This window comes from Fukomys damarensis, unplaced genomic scaffold (genome assembly GCF_012274545.1).
Source record: "Fukomys damarensis isolate Sample0158 unplaced genomic scaffold, DMR_v1.0_HiC HiC_scaffold_10, whole genome shotgun sequence".
Classification (NCBI taxonomy): Eukaryota; Metazoa; Chordata; class Mammalia; order Rodentia; family Bathyergidae; genus Fukomys; species Fukomys damarensis.
In genome coordinates, this window is record NW_022900922.1 from 23,113,583 (window position 1) to 23,131,312 (window position 17,730).

The 17,730-nt window shown below is 37.8% G+C and overlaps 1 long non-coding RNA gene across 1 annotated transcript in view; it reads right to left on the reverse strand.

Moving 5' to 3' along the window:
* The window catches only part of LOC117285465, a 130,943-nt gene that overhangs the window by 62,745 nt on the left and 50,468 nt on the right, over positions 1 to 17,730 (reverse strand). Inside the window, exons 2-3 of the long non-coding RNA XR_004516519.1 lie at positions 807 to 863; positions 70 to 163 (exon numbers count right to left, since the gene is read on the reverse strand). This is a non-coding gene — a long non-coding RNA (uncharacterized LOC117285465). The remainder of the gene's footprint in view (positions 1 to 69; positions 164 to 806; positions 864 to 17,730) is intronic.

The following is a 17,730-nucleotide window of genomic DNA, read 5'->3' on the forward strand; positions in this document are numbered from 1 at the left end:
TCCTTCCATGAGTAGCCCATTCAGACAAGCACCCAAAAACAGACCAAAAAAAAAAAAAAAAAAGAATACCTTTCGCCCTTTATGGAACAGCTTGTGGACATAGCATGAAGATAACTAGTTCATATATGGTCTACGTCTTCCACATGTGAATGGGAAGCCATACCTAGAAAAACATGCCAAAAAGGAACATGAGTATTTTTAAGGCTACCTGGTTGCTTGAGCTTTCTACCACAATGTATGAAACAAAACACACAAGAAATTAAGTAAAAAGGACAATAGACTTCCAACCGTGAGTATTTATTTGAAACTAGCAAGAGTCTGGAAAAAAAGAAAAAGTGGATGAATCTGCATCCAAAGCCGACAGTCAATGGTGATTTGCAGAAAAGTGGGAGAAATGAGGTTTAATGTTACATAGCCTAGTCTATTTAGGTTAACAGATGTTTCTTAGAATGTTTATTTAAATTGGAGGAAAATCTATATAATCTATATAATACCATATTGTCCATTTTCCTAATCCATTAACTTTGATCAAATCATGACCTTATTGAATTTATTCTGGGGGCAATGGATAAACACATTGCCTTTCATAAACATTAACTGAGCAGTTGACAAGAGATTACTATGTTTCCTTGAGTTTGGTTTCCACAGTTGGGATTAATGAGGTTATCAGTATCGGGATTAGCAATACTAGTCAGGCAGTAATCCTAGATTTGCACAGCTTTTGGTACATTTTGCTGGATTGTTTTTGCAGAAAGACAAGAAAGAAATGGAGAGTCACAAAGGGAACTCCCATCACCATCACTCACGTGTGTTGTTTCTTTCCAAGTCCCATTGACCAGGACTGGTTGCATAATTTTGTGAATCTGCAAAGAGATTGAAAAGTGTGATATTCTTTAAGGCAGAAAAAAGGAGGAAAAAACGGAATTTGATGAACACAGACTTTTTGTCAAGATATACTTTATAAATTACATATAAATTAGGTCAATTTATAATATTACCAGAAATGCAAGAGACAAGTAATTTCCCTTCACCTTCAAATTTTTGACTTTGTCTTTTATATTTTTCTGTATTTAAACGTAAGTACAAGGGCCAGAGATTTAGCTCAGCAGCACCATGCCTGCCTTGCAAGCACAAGGTCCTGAATTTGCTCCTTGGTAAATAAATAAATAAATGTACAAATATGCATTTTAACGAACAATTAAGAAGTGCTATTCTCACCTCGATGCAGCAAAAAAAAAAAAAAGAACTTCTAATTTCAAATTGTATCACATTGAATTTTTCAATACTGAGAACCCTGCTATCAAAGACAGGTCTAATTCATGCCTGTTTAACTTGTCTGGGCTATCCAAGAAATTTTAGGCCCTTTCCCAGCTCAGTAGTTGTTCTGTGCTTAGAGAACATAAAGTTGCTTTATTTTAAAAAATCACTATCATGTGGAATTTTTAGTCATATTAAGTTACCACTCTGTGTCAAAGATAAATATTTGTTGCTATCTGACTGGTTTTATTACATAGAGTTTTGCTCTCCTTAAAAAAAGGAGGTGACTGCAACGTTTTTGCCTACAGCAAAATCCCCAATAACAGTGAGCCTGCTATCTCTGAAAACACCAAATAAAGCTGAGAAAAACAAACGTGTGCCCATTAAATTCCATTTTCTTTTTTCTTGGCTTATAAAACATTGTATTTTTCGATCTCTTTGGGGATCAGCAGCCATGTGACTAGTCCTGGCCAATGACATTTGGAAAGGAACAATAGACATGAGCTATGGTAGTGGGAATAACCTTTGTTTTTCTCTACTTTTTTATTTTCTTCCACTATCAAAGCCCAAAGGCTTCCATTGAATTGGTAGAGCCTCTATTAGACTGGTCTCTGAGATACCATGTAGAGAAGGCAGCCATCTTTCCCCCCATTCTGCCTGGACTTGAACATGTGAGCAAGAAATAAACCTTGGAGGTATCGAGGGATTGTGATTGCTTTGCTTTGGCAGCATGACCTTCCCTGGCCAGCTCTTTAGGCGTGGTTACAACACCACTAATGCCAGATCTGTTCGCCCTGCCAAAGAGCATGCAGAGGTAGAACAAGGCTGTCTAGAGAGCCAGGCGAGGGGAGTGTAGACTTGCCAGGGACACCCACGCCCAAGGAGGAACAGTGTCTGTGCATTTTATAAGCACCAAATGCAAGTAGAGATGTTAAAATGGATATAGAAGAAAAGAATCCTCAGAACAACAGTTTAGATTTATAATAACAAACTTCAGAAAACTCATAAAAGCCCATCTGTTCTGTGAAGCATTCCAACAAAAATGACCACTTGGCGCTTGCTGTTCTGTGCCACCGCTTAGATCGTATTTGTGTGTGTGCCTCACATATCCCCAAGTGAGCCTCAAATCCAGGGCCCTGCAGGGCAGGGGATTTTATTGTGTTTTCTGCGTGGCAGTCCACCTAAGATAAATGAACACAGGGGAGAGAGAGAAACTAGAATAAAAAACTATCCTCTTTTGCTGATGTGTAGTGGAATTTCAAGTTCACAAACAAATCAGAATCATGAGTGTGTGTTTTCTTTGTCTGACTGAATCACCAATTCATGGCACTTCCTTACATCTGTAAAGAAATGCTCTCTGACAGCAGACATGGGGAAACAGAAATGACCATATACTGACTTCACTCCCTTCTATCAACCTAGAGGCTACGTATGGTTAATGTGGAAAAAGTTGTTGTAAGAAGGATGTTGACTGAGACTGGATTTGTTACCTAGAAAGTAAAGATGAAGGAAATTTAGGGCCACCTGCCATATTTCCAGATCTTGCTAAGGCCCTGCACATAAATTACTTCACTCAGTCCTTCCAAAACCCTCATTTTTTCTCATTTATGATGTGGACGATAACAATATCTTTGACAATTAAATGAGGTTTGGGATGTGAAAATTCTTTGCAAATTATACAGGAGTGCCGCAAGAATACAAATTATTATCTTCAAAAAGTTGCCTATTTCCAATAGATTAGCTGTTTTCTCTTGGGAACAAGAAAGGCATGAATTGCCTGGCAGTGATTAGTATGTGATAATTACAGGTAAAAAATATTGCTTTTCAAATGTTAGGAGATTTTTAGATATAGCCTTATATGCTAAGAGAGGGAGAGGATGGGAATATAGTAAGAGAGAAAAAGACAGAAAAGAAATAAAAATAGAGACAGACTGACCAAGAGAGTAGACAGACACACACACATACACACACACACAAGCGCAAGAAAGAAAGAACTTGCATATGTATTTTGCCTATGTAAATTTGCAGGCTATTATGTGTAAACTTCCACTAAACTTCAAAAATTTTGAGATACCCTACAGCTGTTAGGTGGGTGCAAAGAAGTAGAATATAGTAATTCCTTTGTACACATTAGCAGGAAGTCTGAACCCTCTAGATGGTCCTAGATTTGTCTGCTCTGCATCTTCATGTTCTCGGGGGGCTGCTTTTTCAGTTTTGCAGAAATAAGAGCGTTTTTAATACACAGAGGTCTCACATCAGGCAATAGAATGGGTGGGCCAGATGCTTTGTCCACGGTCGACACACAGGAGCAGCTCCCAGTAATCAGGACGGACTGACCTCCAAGCACAGTCTGGACGCAGCAGGCCCCTCCCAGTGTCCCTGCCGGCTCACACTGCAGTTCTGCGCTGCTGAGAGCCATGCTCCAGTCTGGCCACGCTACTCGTCTACAGAAGCCCTTGCCCCCAAGAAACCTCAGAACATGCGACTAGAAATCAACTCCATTCCCAAGACCCAGTTAGACTCATCCAACTTTGAAACCCCTTAAATTCTTTCAACTAAGCACCCATGGCTTCATCTGGATTAATGGCTCTGGAGTTCAACAATGGAAGTAAAACAAAAGGGTAGACGCTCCCTCCGGTGGCATGCCAGGAGCTGTCTCTGGCTTCCCATTAGTTTCCTCAGCTCTTCTTTCCAACTGCTCTTAACTTTGCAAACGAAGGAACCAAGCGCAGAGAGGCTACAGGACTCACATAGGCTTAGGCAGAATCCTAAAGCCGATCAAGACACTGCCTATTTAAGCGCATTTTTTGAAAAGAATAAAACAAATGACAAAGGAATCCCTTCTTGTTCTTAGTGTGCTGCACCATAAGCAAGAGTAGCGTAGTATGCAAGGTCCCTATTTGTTGCTCTGAACTTGAACTGGCATCCAAAGAAAGGGGAACGACTTTTAAAAATATCCTTATAAAAACAAGCACGAAGAAAAACAACACAAAACCAAAATGCCACCAGTGATGCAACAACCAATTCTTTTTTGCTTGATTTTTGTTTTGTTTTTTGATGCGGTTACTCGTTTATTAATTGTTCAAAGAACAGAGTCAGAATTTTTTTTTTTTTTTTTTTTTTTTTTTTTACTATATTTTATAAATATACTCTTGAAAGAGGACTTCCAGAACTGCTTCAGAAAGTGATTTTTTTTTTTTTTTTTTTTTTTTTTGTACCGGAGATTGAACTCGGGTCCTTGCGCTTGCAAGGCAGGCCACCGAACCGCTGAGCTAAATCCCTGGCCCCAAGATTCAGAATTTAACAGATGAACAATTGAGAAAATTGCTGCAAATCTTAGCTAATATAATTAAGCATAAAATTTAGCTTTGAACTTTCTGGGAACAAAGAAACAAGAGAAAACACAAATTCTATTTTAAGTAATTTTTGAAGATTACTTGGCTGCACAGGAATAAATAATGCAAGTGTCTCTGCTCATACCTTTTGTATATGAATTTTTCTTGTGAATTCAGTTAATGGTTTCATGTGTTTCTTTTCTAAATCATTAAAAACACCTCAGCCAAGAACATTCTCAGGGACCAGGTTGAAAATGAGAGATGGACAGGAGAAAGGGTTTCACAGGGAGGAGATGCTAGAGGTGTCAGCATGTAGTAGAGCACAGTGGTATTTTGGAGACAAAAGGAGCATTCTTTTTCCTTTGCCAAAGAGGACCTGAGGCAGGCTGATGCAGTCCCAGGCAGCAGCAGCCAGGAAGAAGTACCCCTCTGCTGAAGCTATGCTTGGAGCCTTCTACGCCCTCCTCCTGCCAGCCTCTCCTCCTGAAGCAGGAAATTCGCTAGTTGCTCAAGAAGAGCTGTCCAAACTCTTCCCCATTTTTCACTCTTTGCCCACATTTAATTGGTGTTTAACAGAAAAGAGATTCTCAGTCAAATAAATTTCAAAGACCATGTCCATAATGTGCCCCCCCCGCAGTCCTTGATGAGCATGAGCGGATTCTCATAGGGTTATGAGAAGACCTGACATTAGAAGTACATATCAACTGAACTTAATCTCATATTCTACAATTTTTTCAATCTATAGATTTTTACGCATGTTTAAAAATTTCATTCTCCCTTAAACAGTTTGTTGAATGGAAATATTGCTCAGTGCAAAACTGCTGGAATATCCCTTCCTTTGGCACTTGCAAAGGTTGTGAGACTATTCAGCTTAGCTGGCCCTTTACAAATCAGGCCTCTCCGTGGTGATTTTCTGTAGCCATTAAAGTTTATAATCTAAGAGAAGTGACTTCCTCTGGGGACCTGAAAGTCTCCCAGCCTCTGTAAAATGAGACAAAATTTATCTTAACTTTTCCCAAAGCACTATTGGAAAGGATATTTCTTTTGCCTGAGTATCATTCTATACTGCCTCCATTTTTATACAAAGGAAGATCAAAGAGGAGATATGAGTGCATTTCTATTGGCTTAATAGAGCAATATTTGGTTAAAAATAGCAATGAGGATTGTGTATAAGGTTTCTGCTTCTTTTATCTTGTAGCAAATGTATCTGCAGAGAAACTGTTGGAAAAGGCACACAAGATAGTGTGGCTTTTACATCTCATGACCCTGATAACCAGACCCTTTCTTGGACCTGGTAAAACCTACCAGAATTTTAAATTCTATTCCCTCAAAGCACAAGTCATTCTAAGGACAAATCACCTCAAACATTTTAGGAGAGCTCATCCATCACATTTACATATTTTTACATATAATCCTTATATCTCTTACTAAAAGAACAAGACATTAGGAATTACTTCCATAATTTTTAAATAAACTTGGAAAATAGAAATATTGAAAAACCTATAAGTAGAATTATTATATCACCAACCTGCCTGGGAAACAATGTTTTTAACTTTTAAAATAAAAGGAATTTTCTTTGAACTGTAGAAGGAGGTTCAAATATTAATGTACATTTACAAGTAAACAAATTATATTTTTGATTTCTCATCATGGTCCATATTCCAAGACATAATTAAACTATCCAAAGAACCAGTACTTTCACACTCTGACTTACAGTTAGACTAGGACAACTACAAAATCTGTAGGGTGAAAATATCATAAGTGATAGGAAATTGTGCAAGCCAAATAATTAAAATTTCTTAGGAAGTGAAAATGGTATATTATAATTTTTCCTATATACTTCAACTTGGAGAAAAATTAAATTAGCTATTTGCTGTCAACTGAAAAAGTAGCTCTAATATGCAAGTATATTTCATGGGTCACTTGAGATTCTATCCATTAGGCTTGGACTAGATTAGATCTCTGAGCATAACTCCTTATTGCCTACCGCATAATTGCGTAGCACTGATGAACAAAATTCCAAACTCGCTTATGATTTTGTTCTGTCTCTTAAGTGATCTTTTTACCATGCAATAATATACATAGCACATCTTTCGCAAAAAACTCTCACAGTTATGTTATTCAATATTAATTTATAAATGAGTACCATATGCTGATTTCCTTCACTAGATTTTCCCTTTCTTTCTTTCTTTGAAGAAAAAGGCTCACTTTATGTTTCCCATAGAGCTAATTATTCAGAAATCAATTATTGAAATAGTTGTCCAAATACATAAAATTCAAGTAAATATCCTTGATTTCCCACAAGGCTCCAAATGAAAATTCATGATTTAACATGAAAAGTATCCTACCACTACACAACAGATCTACCCCAAATTACCAGAGTGATGCAATCACCTATTCATTCTTCTGTCACCATGAGAAAATTCAGAATGTTAAAATAGTGGAGGAGGCAAACCTGCTCTGGGACAGACAAGAGTTATGGGAGAGGTGGCTTTATCTCAGAACAGGTTCTGTTACCCACATGACAAGTCTGACTTCACATAAATCATCTCCTGCCATCTGCATTCTCAATGACTCAATGTGGCAATGTCACCAAGTTCTGCATCAGCCTCACCACAGTGTGGTGGGGTGCAGTGTATCGGTAGGCAAATTGAATCAGGTGCTGTAGGAACCCAGTGTGCACGTATTCCTAAGAATAGTTTTGAGATGTATCTCAAAAAGTCACATTGCTGAAACTAGGATCACTCTGATTTCACTCCTCTAACGTCCCTATTTAAAAAGGAAGAAAGCAGTCTCCAAAAATGAAGTCACTTGATTAGGTCTCAGAGGTAATTTAAGTTGCAGCTAAGAAATCCAGCCACTTTTATGGCTCTCTGGTCTTTCTTCCACATCACAAAATGTTCCTTCAAAAGTTTTCATGCATTTTATGCATAAAAGAACTATTCTGAGACTGGAAGGGAAGAGTTCATAGAAATGGAGCCAATGCCATGTATTAAATTAAGCCTCTATTTAATACATCAAACTACTTAAAGGTTGTTTATTAGTTTTCCACAGAAAGCCACACACCTCCAGAAGATACTCACACTTTCATTCAGATGTTACTGTTTGGGGCTTACACATGTGAGTGATGGTTGCATAAGCGTGAGGAATTTTTTTCAATTGGAAACAGGTATGTTTAAAGTAAGCTGTGGGTCATTCTCCAAAATAGACCACATACTAGCTCATAGAAAGTGTTTAAATAAATGCAAAGGAATAGAAGTTATCCCATATATTTTATCAGACCATAGGGCAATTAAGCTGGAGATCAATAGCATAAGAAACCATAAGAGCTTCACAAACACATGGAAATTGAACAACACTCTCCTGAACAATCAGTGGGTCACAGAGGAAATTAAAGAAGAAATTAGTCAGTTTTTACAAATAAATGATAATGCCAATAAAGGAAGCTTAGGAATTTCCCTGCATCTTATATCAAACCAAGGACTGTCATCTTGGTGACCATTATTTTGCCTAATAGAGAATCCATTCTTGACTCAGTGGTGAGGTTATCTCACTCAATACATAGAAGGAATGTACATTAACTCCTTCGGGAACCCAAAGATTAAAAGACTGACTTACTGAGAGACTCATTTGCTAAATATTTCTCAGGAATAATCTAAGAATTACAGAATCAAATTCAAAATGAAAACTGAGATTTTTCTTTTTTCCTTCTGAACTGATGCCGAAAGGAAATGATCTGCATGTCTGTCCTCTTTCAGTGGCACCATAACTGTTGTCTGTATGTTTGTACCTCTACCTCTTGCTGTTTTATAGGGAGCTATATTGTAGTGGAGAGCAAACTAGTTCTATATGTATTTTTGTGCAAGTATATGACTGCTTTTAAAAACTATGTATAAGAGAATGTAAATGGCAGTTACAAGCCCATTCTGGGTTCATCTAACTCCATTATCCTCATCTCATATATATCTAGAGTACGACTTACTTCTGACCTAAATATCCCAAAGTTGCTCGGCCTGGTCCCCAAAGCTTCTGTATATAAAAAAGGACTGAGCCAATGTTAGCATAATTCATAATTTTAAAACTTTTCCCCACGTTCAAAGTATACAACAAATGCTATTCAGGTCAGACTTCAGTTTCTTCTTCTATCTTCTCTTTCGACTCCTAATGGAAATAATCTTCTCTTCTCTAAGTTTTTATTAAATGGATGTTTAATTTCCTCAGTTTTATCTATTATATACTTTCTTGTGATACTGATTGTGATTTTCCCTCTTGCCTCTCCTTGGATGTAGGAGTATTCTCTGCTTACACAAGAAACCAAGCTTATACCTCTGGGCACAAAGCCAGAAAACAAGGGGCAACAAGGACTGTTCAGCCATATTGGTTGCTGGAACCTTCCAGTGGCCCAATGGTCAGGCATTTGAACAATCAGCCCAGGTTGTAGAGGATGCTTTTTGTTCTTTTTTGTTTTTTTTTTAAATAGGGACACTGGTTCATTCAAGAGGCATTTGTTGGAGAATTAATTCCCCAAACAGCTTGTTTTGTTTTGTTTTGCTTCCTTTCTATGTAGGCAGCTTTTCTTAAGCTGCCAAACTAAGAAATAAATGGCATTAAAATACTTTCCTGTGAAGAAGCAAATTATCTCTTTTACCCTAATATCCATCAGAGATTTCCTGAAATTTTGAAAACAACACAAAACCACCAGTGACTTCCCTGTTATTCTTCCTTTAGACTACAACTAATTTCATTTCCTTTATTTTTTTCTGCTTTTTAAAGTTGCTAATGTCTGTGTCGGTATGCAATATCACGCCAGCTTTAATTCAGGTGAAGCTAAAATTAGAGGTAAACTTACTGGTTAAGTGGTCTCCTATCACATATTACACTGAAGCTCAAAGTAGACACTTAGGGCTAAATTTTAAAAAGGGCTCTCCAAATTTGCATGCACAAAACCCTCATTGGTATGCAGGAACAGCTGTCTGGCTACCTACCCCGCCCCAAAGCAGGCTGTGACTTCCTTAAAAAGGCTATACAAATGCTAGTATAAGATGATAACTGCAAGTTGATAAAGCATAGAATCCACAAAACTTGAACTGACAGGCTCTTATTCATTGTGCTGGAATGCCGTGATCTACAGTGTTTTGGACTCAGTATTTGGACTTTTCATATATTCAGTATCCGGGCTTCTCTGTGGCGCCTGTCTTTAAGTCAGAGGTGGTGTGCACACGCATCTGCTAGACTACACCTTACCATGGCAGAGGAATCTTCTGTGATACAGAACCCAACAACTGGGTTACAAGACATATACACTCTGAGTCTCCACAGGCTGATTTCTGAACCAATCAAACTTAAAAAGTAGCTATAATTCTTTCTTCCCATTCACCTACTCCCCAAATTAACCCATATGAAGACTTATGAATTATTTGTATCTCCTCAAGATACATATGTTAAAGCCCTAGCCATCACTGGGGTGCTATTTGGAGATGGAGCCTTTGAGAAGTAACTGGAGTTAGAAAAGATCATGTGTTTGAGGCCCTTATGATAGGATTAGTGCCCTTACAAGAAGAGATAAGATGGCTTGAATCTTCTCATTATGAGAAGGTGACCATCTACAACCCAGAATAACAGCCTTCAGTAGACACTAAATCAGCTGTCACTTTGATGTTGCATTTCCAACCTCCAGAGCTGTAACAAATTTGCCTGTTGTACTGTTCCATCTATGGTGTTTTGTGACAGAGCAAGCTGACTGTGACAAAGATCTAGTTATAGAAATGATTATATATAAACCACCTAAATATTAATGTAACAGTTGCAGTGAAATAAATATCATCATGTGGTTACATGTAGCATTAGCTATAACTCTACATCATTAAGCAGTGTTGCAGTTTAAGCCTTTAGCTGATAAAAGTTTATCTCTTTGTTTAGCCTGTTTGGAAAAGGTATTCCCTTTTGGAGACTATTTAATAAGTCAAAGGCATAAGAGAAACAGTGTTGACCTCATTAACATAAGCTCCCTTTTCCTATTTATAACTTGGTCATAAACCTTCATAACTGCTCAGTAAGAAAACCGTCTGGATGGTAATAGTACTCGGAGGGGGTGTTGTTTGCAGATCTGTGAAGCCAAGCCACATGTCCCTCCACCAAAGAGCTTTTAAAGTGCTACTTTCAGTGAAAACAAAACTCCTTAAAATTTATTAACACATCAGGGCCACTATGTAGAAGAGACAGCAAATACACAGAACACAAAAGAAAGATATTGCCACTGACCTAATGCAGGTTTCTTACACATTCCCTTGATGATGAAATGTTATACATTGCAAAGAATACCCTTAGACTCAAATTCATTTTTAAGTATACATATATATGTATATCTAAGAATGTGTGTGTATATATGTACATATATATGTGTGTCTGTATACATCAGTGTATATACACACACGGAAATGTACCCATTGTTAATAAGACTTATTCTGATTATCAGTTGTTAGTGTTAAGAAAATTGTCAACCAACTGAATAAATGAGTTACCTTTCTTTTTTAATGGGAAAGACAGAGAGAGAGAGAAGAGGAGGGAAAACCTTAATCTTTGAATCTGTTTATGTGAACTCCAAAGTGTGGCAAGACAGATTTCCCATACACAGCTCCTCGGGAAACATGGTTTGCCAAAAAAATAGAAGGGCACCAAAGGGCAGAGATTGTGGTTTAGATGTGGTTGCTTCTTCCATAATCAACACAATTGTAATTTTTACTTAATGTGACAGGTAAATTGAATGCACACTCCAATATGTCTTTTCAAACTTGTGCAATAACTACATGTCATATTTCTATGGCACTCAAATTCTCACTTAGGAAGAGCTGACTTCAAAGATTCAGTAAGTACATGTGTCAAAGTCAGAGTCCAGAATTAATTGAAGTAAATCATGAAATATAAAAACTGCTGGAAAAAATACACCATATATTAGAAGCAAATGGCAGCCACCTTCACACGGTTACCAATATCAGGATCAGAAGGGTGAGTCCTCTGAACCCCTGTTCTGTATGCCTCACCCCTAAAATGGTCCTTCTGAAAACACCTCACCCAAACAACATTAACACTACTAATCTAGTGGACAGGACCAGAAATAGTGAGGGAAAGCAGTTAAGCAGAAAGCAATCTGAGAAATCCAGAGTGCAGAACTTTCTTCAGCCATCTGGTTCTGCTCAGCATCTACATGGTCCAGGGGAACAGAAAGGAGAACAAGTTCATGAATTCCAGAGGGAAAGTGAAGAGACCACCAAGTGAAACATGTGGACCTCAAGTGGATCATGCTTTGACCACACCTTCAGCCATCTTTAAGGCTAATGGGGGAAGTGTTAATATAAATGCAGTATTTACACATATGAAAACCTTAGGAATGAGATGATAATACAATGACAGCTAAGTTGGAAAATCTGTTTATTTTGGAAAATGGGTCCTAAAGTATTTAGAGATGAACTATCATGAAGTCTGTAACCTATTTTAAATAGTGCAGAAAAAAAAAGATTACAACAAATATGATGAAAAGAACACAATTACAGTATAAATTTAGCTGATGAATGCATGGGTGTTTATTATATTCTTAAGTTTATTTTTCCTACATATTTTAACTTTTCCTAATAAAAACCTAAAGTAAATTAATCTGAGTTCACTAAGTTGTTTTATAGAGGTAGTATCATTCCAGGGCTCTTAAAATATTGGATAAAATAATATACATGCACCCAAAGACATATTATTAGGGAATTAATTAGCAAAACAATTATTATAAAATGCAAATCCCTTCTTTATGCCCTACTTGATTTACCTTATAAAAGTAACTTAACAGCTGGATTCACTAGTAAATTAGGGGGAACGTAACCCTATCCTCAAAATGTTCTTATGAGGATGAAATGAAGTAATGTTTTATAAACCATATATTGTGATACAAATGCTCCTTATAATTATAACTCTAGTTCTAAATTGGCTCTTGCCTTATAGTTAATTTTCTAATAGCAATTAACATATCCCTCCTCCACTTAGGAAAAGGAATGTACCAGTAAGTTCAGAATTATAAATATTCATGTCTCAAACACATTTTCTGTCACCTGGCAAGGAAAGACTAGTATCTTATTTCTAATAAAAGTTAACATATGCACACACACATAGAATCATTTATGGTTATTGGATATTGTTCTCTCGGTATGCATTTAAATTTCTATCTAGCCTACTGTATATCCTTCCCGAATAATGTTAAGATCAGAGACCAACATCAAGTCAAAGATAAGGTTGTTTCTGTAGGCTTACTGGAGCATCCGACAGAAGAGAGACTAGTGTCCAATTACGAAACCCTATACTTTGTAGGTTTTGAAATTGCAAAGCAGATGTTCAACTTCTAAAAAGTCAGGATCTTCATATCAATCTCTGCTTCAGTTATTTGAACCACACTTCCTTTTGTTACATCACCACTGAGATGGATTATTTTATATAATTAACCAAATGAGAAATGACTTAAAACATGTGATCGAGTGAGAAATAAAATTTTTTCTTCTAGGCACACTGACAGTGCCTTTAATGCTACTTCTAGTATTTCAAAAAGTAAATTACTAAATCATAGCCAAAATACATTAAAGCATTTAATTAAACATTATAGGCAACCACCAAGATCTATTGGGAACTTAGAATTCTTAAATCCAAGATGTAAGGTGGTATACAAGTTCAGAAAGTATGGTGGCAACCATATATAAGTACGAGTATGGAACTTGTCATTTGGGCAAAGTTTCTGGTCCTCTTATACGCTTGATTAGAGTCATCAGAAATCTTATGCTCATTCAAGATGTCCTTTTCCCACATCCATGGAGCCAAATAAAGCAGATTAAAGAGATCTCTCAGATATGTTGGACTCAGCAAACCATCACCTCCATCAGTCTACAGTGCTCATCCTGGACCTAGCCTAGCCTTGAACAAGCAGCTTAGATGTTGATTGGATGAAAGATGTGAGCAATGAGGGCCTGAAAAGCCATCTACATACCTGCCCTATAATATCAGCAAGGCATACAAAGTTCTCATGACCTACTCTACCCACCTGCCCACTATGGGTCTAGAGGTTTACTAAGAATTCAGAGCAGAATTTCCTACCGGAGACTTGTTACAGCCAGGGGTAAGATGATCTCAAAACAGAGGATGCAGAGAGCTCAATTAAAACCTAAGGGTCAGGAAGATGATGCTTCAAAGAGAACCACGAAAACTGAGGGCTGTCGTAGTGTGATCACCCAGGGCAGCACATCATATTTTGTGTTGGCAGAGGATGCATAAAAGACAGAGCTGGATGACCAACAGCTCCAGACAAAGGTACTATTGCACCAGAGGCCAAGAAGGACCCCAGGAGCAGGGGCCTTGTTCTGAAAAATACAAACTTTCTCCTTGTTGTTATGGAACTTCGCCTTCCCTATCCACACACTGGCCTAGGGAAGAAGAGGAAGGGAGAATATTTCAGAGAGGGAGATGTCTGGACGTTGGTTTTAAACTGTCTTACAAAGCACAGACCAGCTTTGGAGAAATAAATCTACCCTTCTGTATATTTGAGTCTTGTGTATAAAATTGCAACCCTACTACCAATTGTCCCAAGCACACCACCTAATTCTCTACTCAGACTGACATTTTTCCTAAGTCCTCCAGACAGAACTCAGAATTTCTAACAAAGGGCTGAATTTTTTCACTTTTCTTCAGAATAATATTCGCAGGGTAAACCTGCCTCCTCATCCAGCTTCCTTGGCTTCAGGGACCATGTAAGATTGTCAGCGCCTGCCATTTTAATGTGTTTTCTCACAGCAGGCTCATGAAATGTGGCAGCTGGAGGCAAGTGTAAGATGGGAACAGGGTTCGCCAGCTTCTGAGAGAAACCAAGATTTTCCGAGTGAAGGATTTAAAGACATAGATACATGGCCACCTCCAGACTAGTACAAAACCAGCTATGTCCTTGCCATTCGAAGCAAGAATAGGGGCAAAGACAATCACAGCACCACTAAAGAACAGCATCCCTGAGAGCATCCATGTGGTAAAGTGAAGGAACCTGACTTTAAGGACAGACAGTACAGGAAAAGGGTACAAAGCGATCCACTCTACATGGCAATGAAAAAGAGCAGGCTAAAGACAGAGCAGCCCTGCCGGGCGTGGCGGCTCACGCCTGTAATCCCAGCACTCAGGAGGCTGAGGCAGGAGGATTGCTGTGAGTTCGAGACCAGCCTGAGCTACATAGTGAGTTCCAGGTCAGTCTCATCTACATAGTGAGACCCTGTCAAAAAAAAAAAAAAAAAAAAGACAGAGCAGCCCTTACGCGGTTCTACTGAACAGTGACTGAAGCAAAGCAGGGTGTTCCTTTAAAGGACTTCAACATTTGTTTGTGTCCTGCCAAAATTTTAGTTCATTGATCTCAAATATTTTTCTTTGGATTTCTGTGCATGGCAACATATCTTCCTACCCCTCTCCTTTAGTACTGTATTTGTGTGAGTGTTTATGTATGAATCTGCTTAACTATGGCATTGTGTTTCTGTGTGTGTGTGTGTATGTGTGTGTGCATGTGAGCACACATGTGTGCACTTTAAGCAATGCACATAATGTATGTCTAATGTTTAAACAATATTTTAAAAGTCCTTGCTAATCCATACAATATTCCCTACAATGTACCCCGAACATGATATTAGAATTGGGATGTGAGTCTAACAAGTAGAATCAGATAGTATGATTCTTATTAACATCTGATGTCAACCATGTATACAAGTGAATTTTAGAAAAAATAACATTAAATTCTTTTTTCAAAGCTTAAATGCAATTTGTGGAACGAATTATCGTGGCATTGGAATACGTTGAGCAGAATATCTATCTGATATGGTAATTAAGCCTGGTGACCTGTCCCCATAGTTCACAGTCAGCACCCTTGTTCTGGTGAGGGCTGTCACCTGTCCGCTCACATCAACTTGTATTTTAGTGACAGGAAGGTTTATGAGCTTCCAACTTTTTGCCTTCACTCTAGCCTACGAAATACTCCTTCAGACTTCCGGGGGGGATGTCTTCTAATTAAAAAGCTTCTGCACAGCAAGACAAATGACCAAGGGTGTGAAGAGAGAACCTACGATGTAGGAAAACATTTTCCCCAGATGTTCCTCAGACACAGGTCTACTATCTAGAATACACGAAGAACTTTTAAAAAAATCAGACCTCCCAAACTTAAAGATCCAATCCAAAAATGAGCATCTGAAGTGAAGAGGCATTTTTCAGACAGAGAAGTAGAAACATCAAATAAACATATGAAAAAATATTCAACATCCCTGGTCATTCGAGAGATGCAGATGGAAACAACGTTGGGATCTCACCTCACCCGGACCTCCTTCTCAGGCAAACTTGTACTGACTTCCCCAATTCTACGTGTTTCAGACCATCCTCGGTTAAAAACCCATTTCAGTCTGGTCTGCAAGACTTAGCAAGACATCTGAGCGCTTGCAAATAGCAACGAGACACAAGATGTCTACCAATACTAACCACCGACCTGGATTCTCAGTCCATCTCTGAGTTCAACATATATTCTAGTCTAGACTCTCAAATTAATATTCTTCAACAACTTCTGCCCCATCAGTAGTTTTGGAGTACATAATTACTGTCAACACAGTTGGCGAGCCTTGTTCATTCATCCATTTCCTCATCCGTTCATTTATTATGCAAGCTTTACTAAAAGGATGCAAGTAAACAAAATAACAACAAAAGTATACTAAAGCATCTCTTAGGAGATGGGAATAATAATAGGTTCTGGGGCTATAAGCCTAATTCAGAATTCAGAAGGAAAGTGGACAGTTGTCTGTGCAGTAGCATTGGGAAGGATCACCTCAACCGTATATGTTTTTTGTTTGGTTTTTTCTTTTTTTGGTTTTTTGAGAGAGGGTTTCACTATGTCATTGAGACTGACCCGGAACTCACCGTGTAGCCTAGGCTGGTCTCGAACGCACAGCGATCCTCCTGCCTCAGCCTTCCGAGTGCTGGGATTACAGGCGTGCACCACTACGCCTGGCCCAACTGTATATGTTTTTAATTCTACCTTTCTTTAATTGCCTACTTTCAGACTCAAAAGAAAACAGATTGTGTATAGATTGATAATTAGATCTCTCATTAGCAAAGCCAGAACTAAAAACTAATGAAGGGCAAACAATGGGGAGGGAGGGTGGTACAAGCAAATATACACATTGAAATCCCCAAAATAAATGTGAAAGTAGAGGGGAGGGTGGTGCAAAAGGAGGAAATGGAAGGGGATGAAAATGATCAGAATATATTATTATGTGCATGTACCAATCTGCCAAAATGAAATCCCATATTTCTAAATTGACCTAAGGAGAAAAAAAGTTGAACTAGAAAATACTAATAATGCACTTCTGAAAATAAATATATGCAAAATTATCATTCACTTGTGAAACAGAAGCTGAGAGTTTATTATGTACAATAAAATCTTTCTGAAAGAACTATTAAAGGATAAACCTTTCAAGAGGAAATTTGAACCCTAACAGACATAAAGAACATGAGCACAGAAATTTATCAAATGTAGTACATTAATTAGTTCTTGATTTCAAAAATTACTAAAATTCTGAATTAATTAAAAGTAAAGCCAGGCATGGTGGCACATGCCTGTAATCCCAGCACTTGGAAGGCTGAGGCAGGAGGATCACTGTGAGTTTGAGATCAGCCTGAGCTATATAGTGAGTTTCAAGTCAGTCTCAACTACATAGTGAGACCCTATCTCAAAACACAACAACAACAAAAATTAAAAGTAAAACAAAATTAGATAAATTAGGTAAAACAAATGATTTATACAAATGTAATTATGTAGGCCCCAAAGAGTTTTCTTTCTAGCAGTTTTATGTGTAATGTATTTTTAAAAATTAAACATATTCACTTGTTATTTAAAATGAACTCTGTTACAAAAATGACATTTTAATTAAAATAAAATATTTTCCAGAGAAAAACATTCTGTAAGAAGAGTGATGATCTCCTACATTTTTGCAAATCTCCTCAGTGTCTGGTTTAATAGAAACAGCTTGATTGTCCTACTCAGGGTTCTATTCAGTCTGCTGAGACGTGCGCGTCTTACTAAAGCATGAAAACAACCTGA